The sequence below is a fragment of the Phyllobates terribilis genome, unplaced genomic scaffold, assembly GCF_046119375.1.
Source record: "Phyllobates terribilis strain yellow unplaced genomic scaffold, ASM4611937v1 Scaffold_12__6_contigs__length_324123572, whole genome shotgun sequence".
In the NCBI taxonomy this organism is placed as follows: Eukaryota; Metazoa; Chordata; class Amphibia; order Anura; family Dendrobatidae; genus Phyllobates; species Phyllobates terribilis.
The window spans coordinates 17,108,630-17,120,193 of NW_027362772.1; the positions used below are offsets into that span (position 1 = coordinate 17,108,630).

The 11,564-nt window shown below is 42.8% G+C and overlaps 1 long non-coding RNA gene across 1 annotated transcript; it reads left to right on the forward strand.

The window, feature by feature from the left end:
* The first annotated feature begins 2,398 nt into the window (after positions 1–2,398).
* On the forward strand, positions 2,399–11,358 carry LOC141172944 (uncharacterized). The gene is made up of 2 exons (XR_012252555.1): positions 2,399–2,753; positions 10,896–11,358. It is a non-coding gene; the product is annotated as an uncharacterized lncRNA (long non-coding RNA).
* Positions 11,359–11,564: the final 206 nt, after the last annotated feature.

Genomic DNA, 11,564 nt, shown 5'->3' on the forward strand with positions numbered 1-11,564 from the left:
ATGTAGAAATTTTTGAAAATTTATTAAAAAAGAAAAACTGAAATATCACATGGTCATAAGTATTCAGACCCTTTGCCCAGTATTGAGTAGAAGCCCCCTTTTGAGCTAGTACAGCCATGAGTCTTCTTGGGAATAATGCAACAAGTTTTTCACACCTGGATTTGGGGATCCTCTGCCATTCTTCCTTGCAGATCCTCTCCAATTCAGTCAGGTTGGATGGTGAACATTGGTGGACAGCCATTTTCAGGTCTCTCCAGAGATGCTCAATTTAGGTCAGGGCTCTGGCTGGGCCAGTCAAGAATGGTCACAGAGTTGTTCTGAAGCCACTCCTTTGTTATTTTAGCTGTATGCTTATGGTCATTGTCTTGTTGGAAGGTGAACCTTCTGCCAAGCCTGAGGTCCAGAGCACTCTGGAAGAGGTTTTCATCCAGGATATCTCTGTACTTGGCCGCATTCATGTTTCCTTCAATTGCAACCAGTAGTCCTGTCCCTGCAGCTGAAAAAAAAACCCATAGCATGATGCTGCCACCACCATGTTTCACTGTTGGGATTGTATTGGGCAGGTGATGAGCAGTGCCTGGTTTTCTCCACATATCTCCACACATACCGCTTAGAATTATCGCCAAAAAGTTCTTTCTTCGTCTTGTCAGACTAGAGATATTTATTTCTCATAGTCTGGGAGTCCTTCATGTATTTTTGAGCAAACTCTATGTGGGCTTTCAAGAGTCTTGCAATGAGGAGAGGCTTCCGTCGGGCCACTCTGGCATAAAGGCCCGACTGGTGGAGAGCTGCAGTGATAGTTGACTTTGTGGAACTTTCTCCCATCTCCTTACTGCATCTCTGCAGCTCAGCCACAGTGATCTTGGGGTTCTTCTTTACCACTCTCACCAAGGCTTTTCTGACACGATTGTTCACTTTAGCTGGACGGCCAGGTCTAGGAAGGCTTCTGGTGGTCCCAAGCTTCTTCCATTTAAGGATTATGGAGGCCACTGTGCTCTTAGGAGCCTTGAGTAATGCGGAAATTCTTTTGTAACCTTGGCCAGATCTGTGCCTTGCCACAATTCTGTCTCTGAGATTCTTGGGCAGTTCCTATGAGCTGATGATTCTCATTTGGTCTGACATGCACTGTGAGCTGTGAGGTCTTATATAGACTGGTGTGTGACTTTCCAAACCAAGTCCTATCACTTTAATTAAACACAGCTGGACTCCAATGAAGGAGAAGAACCATCTCAAGGAGGATCACAAGGAAATGGACAGCATGTGTGTTAGGAGGGTGGTTGCAAACAACTTTAATATAATGGAACGCAACCGACCCCGGGGTCCGCGATGCAGCCTGGTGGACTGCTGCCGAAACACTTTCCGGGTGGAAAGTAAAGCAACCAACTTAAATGGTAAGCCCTTCCGTGTTACTGCACACAGGAACAGGTATAGCGGTTCGCTCTATCTCCGTTAGCAGCACGAGAGATAGGCGTAGAAAAACTATCTGTAGTCCTGTTACATCACAGGGACTACAGTGGCGGCGCTAGGATGCGTGTGTGACTACGCCAACGGGTACACGTGCCTCCAGCCGGCGTGCTACCGGACCGAAGGGTACAACTCCACGTGGCTGACAGGTGATAGCCGTGGATAGGACGTTTGCAGGCTGCTCAGGGTGATAGGTGACCCCTTTGGCTGAGCCAGGCTGCAAGATGAAGCTACCTGCCTAAGCACATCTAAGCCTGCCTAAGCGACCTCTGCTAATCAGCCGAGCGAACTCTCACGGAGTGAACAGCTAGGGAGCACGTGGTACACAGTTGTCCACACAACAGCATCACTTGCTCAAATGATCAGAGCGCGCCGCCATGTTTGTGGGCGGGCCTTTTAAAGACTAAGCCCTGCCCACCGACGCGCCATTGGTGACACCAGCCGTGGACCAATCAGGCGGTGCCAGGTCACCGAGTCAGGTGGGTACCCAACCACCAATCACGATCCGCCAGGTCACAGGCATGCTCAGTGCGGCGAATCCTGGACTAAGATTCCACAAGCCCTGTCTCCCTCTGCAACCCATGCTTAACATTGCTAGGTACCAATACACAGGAGACAATCTGTACGTCTCGTGGACCAGCTAGGTGTTGGGGCTGACGATGATGCTGAGCAGCATCAGCCCTGGCTGGACCAAAATGGGAGACCACAGAAGGTCCTGGACCCATTTCAAATCCAGCCACAGACTGATGCTTAACAATGTGACTTAAATATGAGTGTCTGAGCAAAGGGTCTGAATACTTATGCCTGTGTGATATTTCAGTTTTCTTTTTTAATATATTTGCAAAAATTTTTACATTTCTGTTTTTTTTTCAGTCAAGATGGGGTGCAGAGTGTACTTTAATGAGAAAAAAAATTATTTTTAGAATTTACAAAATGGCTGCAATGAAACAAAGAGGGAAAAATGTAAAGGGGTCTGAATACTTTCCGTACCCACTGTATTTAATGCACCTGTGGCCCCTGTATATCTGCACAGGATCTTGCCACTGGGTGACACAACAACACTTTCTGAATCATAGAGGGCTATCAAAATGTTAAAAAATAAAAATAAAATTCTTATACTCACCTCACCACTCCGGCCTTTCGCTCCTCACTGCCACCTTTCCGGTCCCAGTCACATCTTCGGATCACCATCGGATGTGCTGATATCCCCAAGCCTCAGACACTAGACCATGGCTTCAAGGTTTGATTGGTCCATGCAGTGCCGGACTGGGATCCCAAAGGTTCACTATGTTAGGATCATTCAGCCATGGAGGGTCCTTGTTGGAGTCGGGGTATCCCCGTAACAAGAAATACACAGACACGTAGTGTATAATCAAGTACTGGGAAGCCCCTGAGCGCGTCTCCCTCTATGGGTGCTGTCCCTTTATTTATAATAATAATCATTTTTTTTTTTTTTTTTTTTTTTGTCAGACATGCGCAGTAAAATGCCTTTGTTTCACAGGCAGCGAAATGATGATTCATAACAGTGGAATGTTGATAAGAAAGTTTCATAAACAAAAAGTGATAATTAGTAGAAGGTTGCTGAGACAGCTAAAACAAGTTACAATCTAGTTTCTGGGCGTCAGTCCAAATGTCCAGATAAGGGAAGAATAACTTCATCTGTGTCTTACATCGTAGTCTTGCGTGAAGTACAACTCCCATCATCCTCTCAGTCCCCCCTTTGATTCTTCCTTATGGACTTTTGGTAGAAAACCTGGTCCGGGAGTTCTTTTCTTTCATATTCTTGAGTCCGTGTTACAAAGCTTATTTATGCATATTAAAATAATTTTTAATCCTATTTTAAACACTACATATATGACTACTATAATTAGCACAATCTGTAATATACCTTGCAGAATTCCAGCCACCCAACCTCCAATACCCTTAAACCAGTTCTTTGGGTTGAGAAAGGAGAACGTGTCTGACCACCAGCTATCTTTATTTTGGTCATTGTGTCTGTCATATTCATCCCGTAATCGTTGTATATCTGCCAGCTTGAACCTCATACTCATTGTACTGTTTGGATCTATGTAATGACAACAGGTTGGACCAATAATTTGACACATTCCTCCCTGGGCCGCAGTTAGGTAGTCTAACACTACAGTATGTTGATTAGTAACAATTATAAGTTGATTTTGTACAGCTATACTAGTATTAAGTATATCCATAATATCCCATATCTGATCATCTAGATAGTCGGTGGCCTGAACTAATTTATCCCACATCTGCATCAACATTGGATACACAAAGAAAGTGCTGAATATTTTATTAGGAATTCCCATTTGGACCACATGTGGCCTACCTGAAGGTCTAGGCGAGTTGTCGGCTGCTCTTTTGTATAGTGTGTGTTTAGGTACTGCTTGCATATCTACCTGCTGATTCTGAACTATAAATGTGGCCGGTGTTAAGCGTCCTAGAGTACATGTACCTTTTATTCCTACTGGGAGCCATTTATATGCTCCATTTCCACAAATCCAGAAGGTTCCTTCAGGCAGATCCCATATTGCAGAGTGTTGGAGCACCAACCTATGTACCAAATCTAAAAATTTAGATACATTCTGAAGTATACACCAAGGGGGTTTTTGACCTAATGGACTACAGTATCCTGCATCTGGATTTTCACAAGTCGGTGTACCTGGGTCATATGCACTTGACTCATTACATAATATATTACCTGGTATCTTTGAACATGTATCATTGTTTCCATCGGGGAATAATTGTGAATATTTCCAACCATTATTGTGTATGTATTTTTCTACTATATCAGGTTTAAAAGGTTGAGAAGAAGATACTGTGCTACTAAAACTGAGTTGTATATTTTCTGTAGGAATTAACCCTAAGTCTGTTAGTCCCGTCTTATTTCTAGGAACCCATACACCTCCTTTAAACGCTAAATATTGTAAGTTGTTTATTTTTCCGGTCATATTACCTTGCCACCAGGGAAATCCCACCCACCCCACAACTGGGATGGCAACAGTGGTGTTCCATAATCTAGAATTAACGGTTTGGTTATTTGCTAATTTGTCTGAGCAATTAGTCCATGTAAACACTTCCTCAGGGGTCATGGGTACGGCCAGGAAGGGTATGCTCGTGGCTGATATTGGAGAATGCGTACAAATCCAACAGTCTGCTATTTTCTGTCCGCCATCGAGCAGCCCGTTTACCAATGTCTCATGATGTTTTATAAATTTATTATCTGTAGGTTTTGGGGAACTTAGTTTATCCCACAGGTCTCCCTGATCTATCGTTATAGCTAACACAAGTACAATCACCACTATTTCTTTTTGCAATGGCTTGCATGTACCCATGCTGATTTTCCTTCCAATTTTACTGCAGTTGGAGTTGTCAATAACACCTGATATGGACCCTCAAATCTGGGTTCTAGCGTTCTTCTGTTATGTCTTTTTACGTAGACTTCGTCTCCTGGTTGCAGCTTGTGCGTTCCCTCAATGGAATCTGGATCTGGAATGGAAGAGAACACTAAAGAGTGTATTTTAGACACATGCTTACATAAATTTTGTACATAAGCAGTTAAGCTTTCAGTTTCTAACATTAAAGTCTGTGGGAAATACAATCCTGTATTGGCAACTCTACCAAACAATATTTCATGGGGGGTGAGTTTGCTCTTTCCCTGGGGGGTGTTTCTGACTGAATACAATGCTATTGGGAGACACTCAGTCCATGGTTTCTGTGTTTCTGCCATGGCTTTCTGTATTTTTAACTTAAGTGTTCCATTCATTCTCTCAACCTTACCAGAACTCTGTGGGTGGTAAGGGGTGTGTAGTTCACTTTTTATACACAACATTTTCATTACATTCTGAAAGATCTCTCCAGTAAAATGTGTACCTCTATCTGACTCGATCACTTCTGGGATACCATAACGGGGTACCAGTTCATGTGCTATTTTTACTGCAGTGACTTTAGCCGTGGCTGTATGAACTGGATAAGCCTCTGGCCACCCCGAAAACATGTCCACACATACCAGTACATACTCATAGTGTCCATGCTTAGGCATCTGGATGTAATCGATCTGAAGTCTCTGGAACGGATATAGTGGTCTTACATGGTGCTTCTGGGGGGTCTTAACAGTCTGTCCTGGATTGTGGGCTAAACAGATTTCACAAGAACCACATTTTGCTCGAGCTACCTGGCCGAACCCTGGGGCTAACCACTTCTGTCTGACCCTCTGTATCATACCGTTTGCAGACACATGTGTAGGTCCGTGGGCTTCACTGACCACAACAGGGTACCACGCTCGGGGGAGACAAAGCTCATCTCCTTTTCTCCATAGTCCTTCTTTTTCTTCTGCCCCCTGTTTCTGCCACTCTTCTTTTTCTTCTCTACTCACCTGCTGGTGGGCTTCTTTGAGCCGTGTAATTAAGTCAAATTCTGATACTGCACTAATAGTGTGGTCAGTTGTCAGAGGTTTTACTGCAGCTCGCTTAGCAGCCTTGTCGGCTCGGTCATTACCCCTAGCTATCTCGGTGTCGAGTCTTACATGTGCAGGTACTTTTATTACTGCTACTTGTTTGGTTGAGGCAGCTGATTCTAGGATTTGTCTAATCATTTGTCCATGTTTTACTGGTTGACCTGAAGCTGTCATGTAACCTCTAGCTCTCCATATACATCCAAAATCATGTACAATACCATATGCATATCTAGAATCGGTAAAAATATTAGCGTTTTTTTCTTTTGCTAACTGTAATGCTCGTATTAGAGCTAATAGTTCAGCTTCCTGGGCTGAACAGCTGGCCTGCATTGGCTCAGCTTCAATAACATCATAATCTGATACAATGGCATAACCTGTGTGAAAGTTACCAGTTTCATCTGCATACCTACTACCATCTATATACATATGTAGGTCTGGATTGTCAAGAGGGGTGTCCTGTACATTAGGTAGCCCTTGTGTTTCTTGTTCTATACACTGTAAGCAATCATGTATTATATTGTCTTGTTCGTGGTATTGTAAAAAATTTTCATCTTCGTCTTCCTGACCTCCTTCCACTCCCCCCTTTGTATCTAGTGGTAACAGAGTGGCTAAATTTAGAGACAATATGCGGCGAAAAGTGAGGTTTGGTGGCATTAGTAAGGAGCATTGTAATCTAAGATGTCTAGCCATTGAAATGTGTTTTGGCAATACCTGATTCAGTATGCCATGTACATCATGTGTAGTTTGTACTATTAGGGCATGGTCTAGTACTATTTCTGAGGCTTTTTCTACCAAAAGAGAGACAGCTGCTACTACTCTGACACATGATGGTGCAGCTTTGGTAACATTATCTAATTGAGCAGAATAGTATGCGACAGGTCTTTGTTTATTTTCATGTTTCTGTGTTAGTACTCCTGTAGCATGATTAGACATTTCCGCAGCCATTAATTGGAATGGTTTGGCGTAGTCTGGGATTCCCAAGGCCGGGGCTGACATGAGACCTTTCTTGAGGTCTTGAAAGGCTATGAGTGCTGATTCAGTTAACTGGAAAGGTTCGATTTTTAAACAATCATATAGAGGTTGCATAAGCTGACTAGCATGTATAACCCATTGTCTGCAGTGTGATACTATTCCCAAAAATGCTCTTAATGTTTTGTAGTTCTTGGGAGGAACAAGATCTCTAATGATTTTTAGTCTGTCGGCGGTGAGGTGCCGAATACCTTGTGAAATGCAGTGTCCTAGAAATACTACCGTAGTCATACAAAGTTGTACTTTTTTCTTGTTAACTTTACAGCCCATGTCTGCTAGAAATATTAACAACCTTATTGTGTTGCTGTTTGCGGACTCTTGAGCAGGGGCACATAACAATAGGTCATCAACATATTGGAGAATTACAACCTCATCCGTAGGTTTGAAATTTTGAAGAACTGATCTCATAGCTTCTGAGTACAAGGTAGGTGAATGTATCATACCCTGTGGTAATCTTGTCCATGCTAATTGTCTATTCTTAAATGTAAATGCAAACAGTTTGTAACAGTCTGGGTGTAATGGTACTGAAAAAAATGCATTTGATAAGTCTATGACAGAAAATACTCGTGCTGTTGCTGGGATCTGTGATAGCAACGTGTGTGGATTTGGCACAACAGGAGTAATAGGTTCCAAAATTTTATTTATCTCTCTTAAATCATGTACCATCCGGTACCTAGCAGCTGACCCCTCAGTAGATTTCTTTTTTACGGGGTACAACGGTGTATTGGCTGGTGACTTTACTTCTATCAGTACTCCAGTTTTTAGATAATCTTTTATCTGTTCTCCTATGGCGTGTTCTTGTTGGGCACTAATAGGATACTGTCTCAATTGGGGTAGTGTCACACCTGGAACAGGAGTGACTTTTACTGGAGCTATTGGCATTAGTCCTACATCGGTGTCATGTTGTGCCCATAATTTTTCTGGTACCTCAGAAAGATCTAAAATAATTTGGGTAGGGGCAGAATCTTTCTCATCCTCTAAGGCTTGGACTTTTACAATGTTTTCTAGAGACTCTTGGTCATCAGGCACCAAAATTTGGACTCTACCATCCTCCAAAAATTGGATATTCATTTCTGTCTGCTTTAATAGGTCTGTACCTAGAAGACAAGTAGGTGCCCCTTTGACAAAAAGAAATTTAGATAAAAATATTTTAGATCCTATCTTTGTTTCAAGGGGAATACTATATGGGAGTGGCCTGATTCCTCCATCATACCCTTCGGTATAGGTTACATCATCTGATAAACAATCAGCATTTGGTAAGGCGTCTTCATTGAGGACGGAGGAAGTTGCTCCGGTATCTATTAGAAAAGGGCATTGTTTTCCTGCTACTTTTACCTGAATTATTGGGCGCCTTCCAGTCAAAGTGGTTTGCATCACGTCTAGTCACTCGCTTGCTGCAGGAGCAGAAGCCTGTACTGTCTTTTCTTGTGATTCTCTTGGGACATAGGTACCATCTTCTATATCCCTGGCTTTTTTCCTGCATTCTCTAATCCAATGTCCTGGTTTCTTACAGTAGTGACATGGATTAGTTTTCTTATCCAAATTCCCTTTGTCATAGGTCTGATTTGATCTGTTGTTTTTATTGACCAGACTATTATTTGCTGCTACTCTGATGGGTTTGGATGCTGCCTCACGCATATCCATTTCTATCCCTAATAGTTTTTGTCTGACTATCTGGGGATCATCTAGGGTTCTCCAATCAGGAGTTGCAGCCTTGAACTTTTCCCTAAGTTTTGGGTTAAGATTCTCTATAAAAGTTTTTGTCATCAGTCGAATGACTCCTTCATTGGTAAGGTCCATTCCCTCGTCTCTGTAACTGTTTTCTACCGCTAAGTAGTATTCATCTACAGGCTGTCCTGACTTCTGGGAGACAGTTCCTGAAGTCCCTCTCATTCGTTGTTTAGTTCTCATAAACTCCATAAGTCTGATCATAAAATTCTGTCCTGACAGTGCGGTATTTGGATCCTCACCATCTACTGGTTGAGGTCTATGAGGTTCTATAACTGTCATCAATTCCTGATACAACCCTGGTGTCATTTTCATTCTACATAATTCTGTCCCATCTGACCATGTTCCATTATGGGTGTGTATTATCTGCTGTATGTACGTAGCAAATCTTAGTGGGCATTGTATTGGATCTGGTGCATTCTGAAGTAGGGACATTCCCTCAGCGGGGGTCCATGGAAAATATTGTCTAGTCTGATGGTATCTAGTTACTCTACGCGGTGGATTGCCACCATCTTCTTCTCTGTATGGTCGACTGAGGATACGCACTGGTGCCAACATATCATGTGGTCGTGGTGCTCCACATCCTGCACATGTGTCTCTCCAGTCTGGATTCTGGAGTCCACAGTTTGTACATGTCCATCCACCCGGACCCCGAAAATCAGGATACGGTGTGGGTTCTGACCTGGGCTGATATGGTGGTGCCAATGGGTTCATTTGTTTACTGTTTTCTGTTTGTACAATGGGACCCTGTCTGACTGGAGTTCTCCATAATCCATTGTCTTTATTAAAAGTCCAATGGTCTGTCTCTGCTGTTTTTGATAGTTCGACCATGGCCTCTACTTGTTCCTGCCATCCTTTGTCTCTTATCACTCCTGCTTTTCTAACCCGAATGTCCTCCCATAGTTTCCTGTTAAACCTGTCATGCCTTGCTACCTGAAAAGTTTTGCAAACTTTCCCTAAATTCTTAGTTGCTTCTACACCACACCTTTCTTTCACGATTGTATAGACATCTTGTTCATCATTTGTGGTCTTAGTCTGTTTGTTGCCCATTTTTCCTGACTATTCTTACCTTAGGAGGCTTTTTGGGTTAGATAAAATATATTCTATATTCTACCTTTCCTCGTTACCTATTCTGTCCTAAGGAGCCAGTATCTGAAACGGTTTCTCTGGACCGTTTTGTCTGAAGTGTAGAGTAATTCTAACACACATATATATGGCAACAAGGGCAAGACCAACAATACATAAAATGAACCATACAGTCTCCATTATATATCGTGTCCCTGGAGTATTATCATTACTTCCATGGGCTCATTCTGTCAATCTCTTATCCGTCAAAAAGGAGGACAAAGGTTCGGGAGTTAAGCGTGAGCGAAGGTTTCCCCGAAAGGACACAACCTTATGACTGAGTTAGGCAATCTCCGTAATACTTATGTCATCTACCTTAGTGCGGCTTATGAGGCTATTCCCGACATCCACATCTCTTTCATACCATCCGTTTCATAACCTTCTCTGACCTCTCCTTCGGCAGATCCTACAGTATATACATGAATGACCCGAGCTATAGGTATCCTTCTCTACTAGTTCCTCAATCCCAACACAAGATATGCATGAAATTTACGGACTATCGCAGAGCAGATGTAAGAGAACTAACAGTGTCTCTTACCTGGCCAGGTTTGTCATCTGCTGTTCCGATGTCCCAATCTCAGCGGTTACTCGTGCCGGTCGATGAACTTGAAGGAATACGCAGACCTCGGGTCCCTGTTTCGGGCGCCAGGAATTGTTAGGATCATTCAGCCATGGAGGGTCTTTGTTGGAGTCGGGGTATCCCCGTAACAAGAAATACACAGACACGTAGTGTATAATCAAGTACTGGGAAGCCCCTGAGCGCGTCTCCCTCTATGGGTGCTGTCCCTTTATTTATAATAATAATCATTTTTTTTTTTTTTTTTTTTTTTGTCAGACATGCGCAGTAAAATGCCTTTGTTTCACAGGCAGCGAAATGATGATTCATAACAGTGGAATGTTGATAAGAAAGTTTCATAAACAAAAAGTGATAATTAGTAGAAGGTTGCTGAGACAGCTAAAACAAGTTACAATCTAGTTTCTGGGCGTCAGTCCAAATGTCCAGATAAGGGAAGAATAACTTCATCTGTGTCTTACATCGTAGTCTTGCGTGAAGTACAACTCCCATCATCCTCTCAACTAGTAACATTGACTCTGGTGGTCCACTGTTTAGCTACATGCAAGTATCACATTATCCTCATTCACAAATTTGCCTATATTTCTATATAAACGGGGTTGTTTGTTAGATGAAGGTTGAGATGATGCCCTTGTCTGTACATAGTGAAACAAAAGTATTGAGCCAATTACTTCTCATGTAGGTGAAGTGGAGGCCCACCGGAGGATTCTCTTGAGGGCCAGTCCGAGCTTGGATCCGGGAGGGTTCCATGCATGTGCTAGCAAAAATCATGGCCCAAGCCGAGATATCATTCTCAAGGAGTTTGTATGTGTTTCGTCCAACACTCCAAAGACTTGTCTACAGCGATTTCAGGTTGTGAGCCCAAATGGGGACAGCCATGATAATAATAAATTAATGTAATGTCTGAAAAGTGTCTTTGAATATCATGGTGCTATATAAAAAAGCAAAATAATAAATATTTATAGAAAAAGCTACACTTCCAACAAAAAACACAGAAACGTGTTGGTGGGGTCATCATCCCTAGAATTTCCACAGCCTGTTGGTCATGCCCACACATATGGGAGAGGACAGTTGTGGCACCCCAGGGGTCTGGTTTCCACAGTAACAGCAATGTTATGTCTGAGAGCAGGTGGGAGGTCTCTTGGTCAGGGATCCTATGCATGCCACACCTCCTGC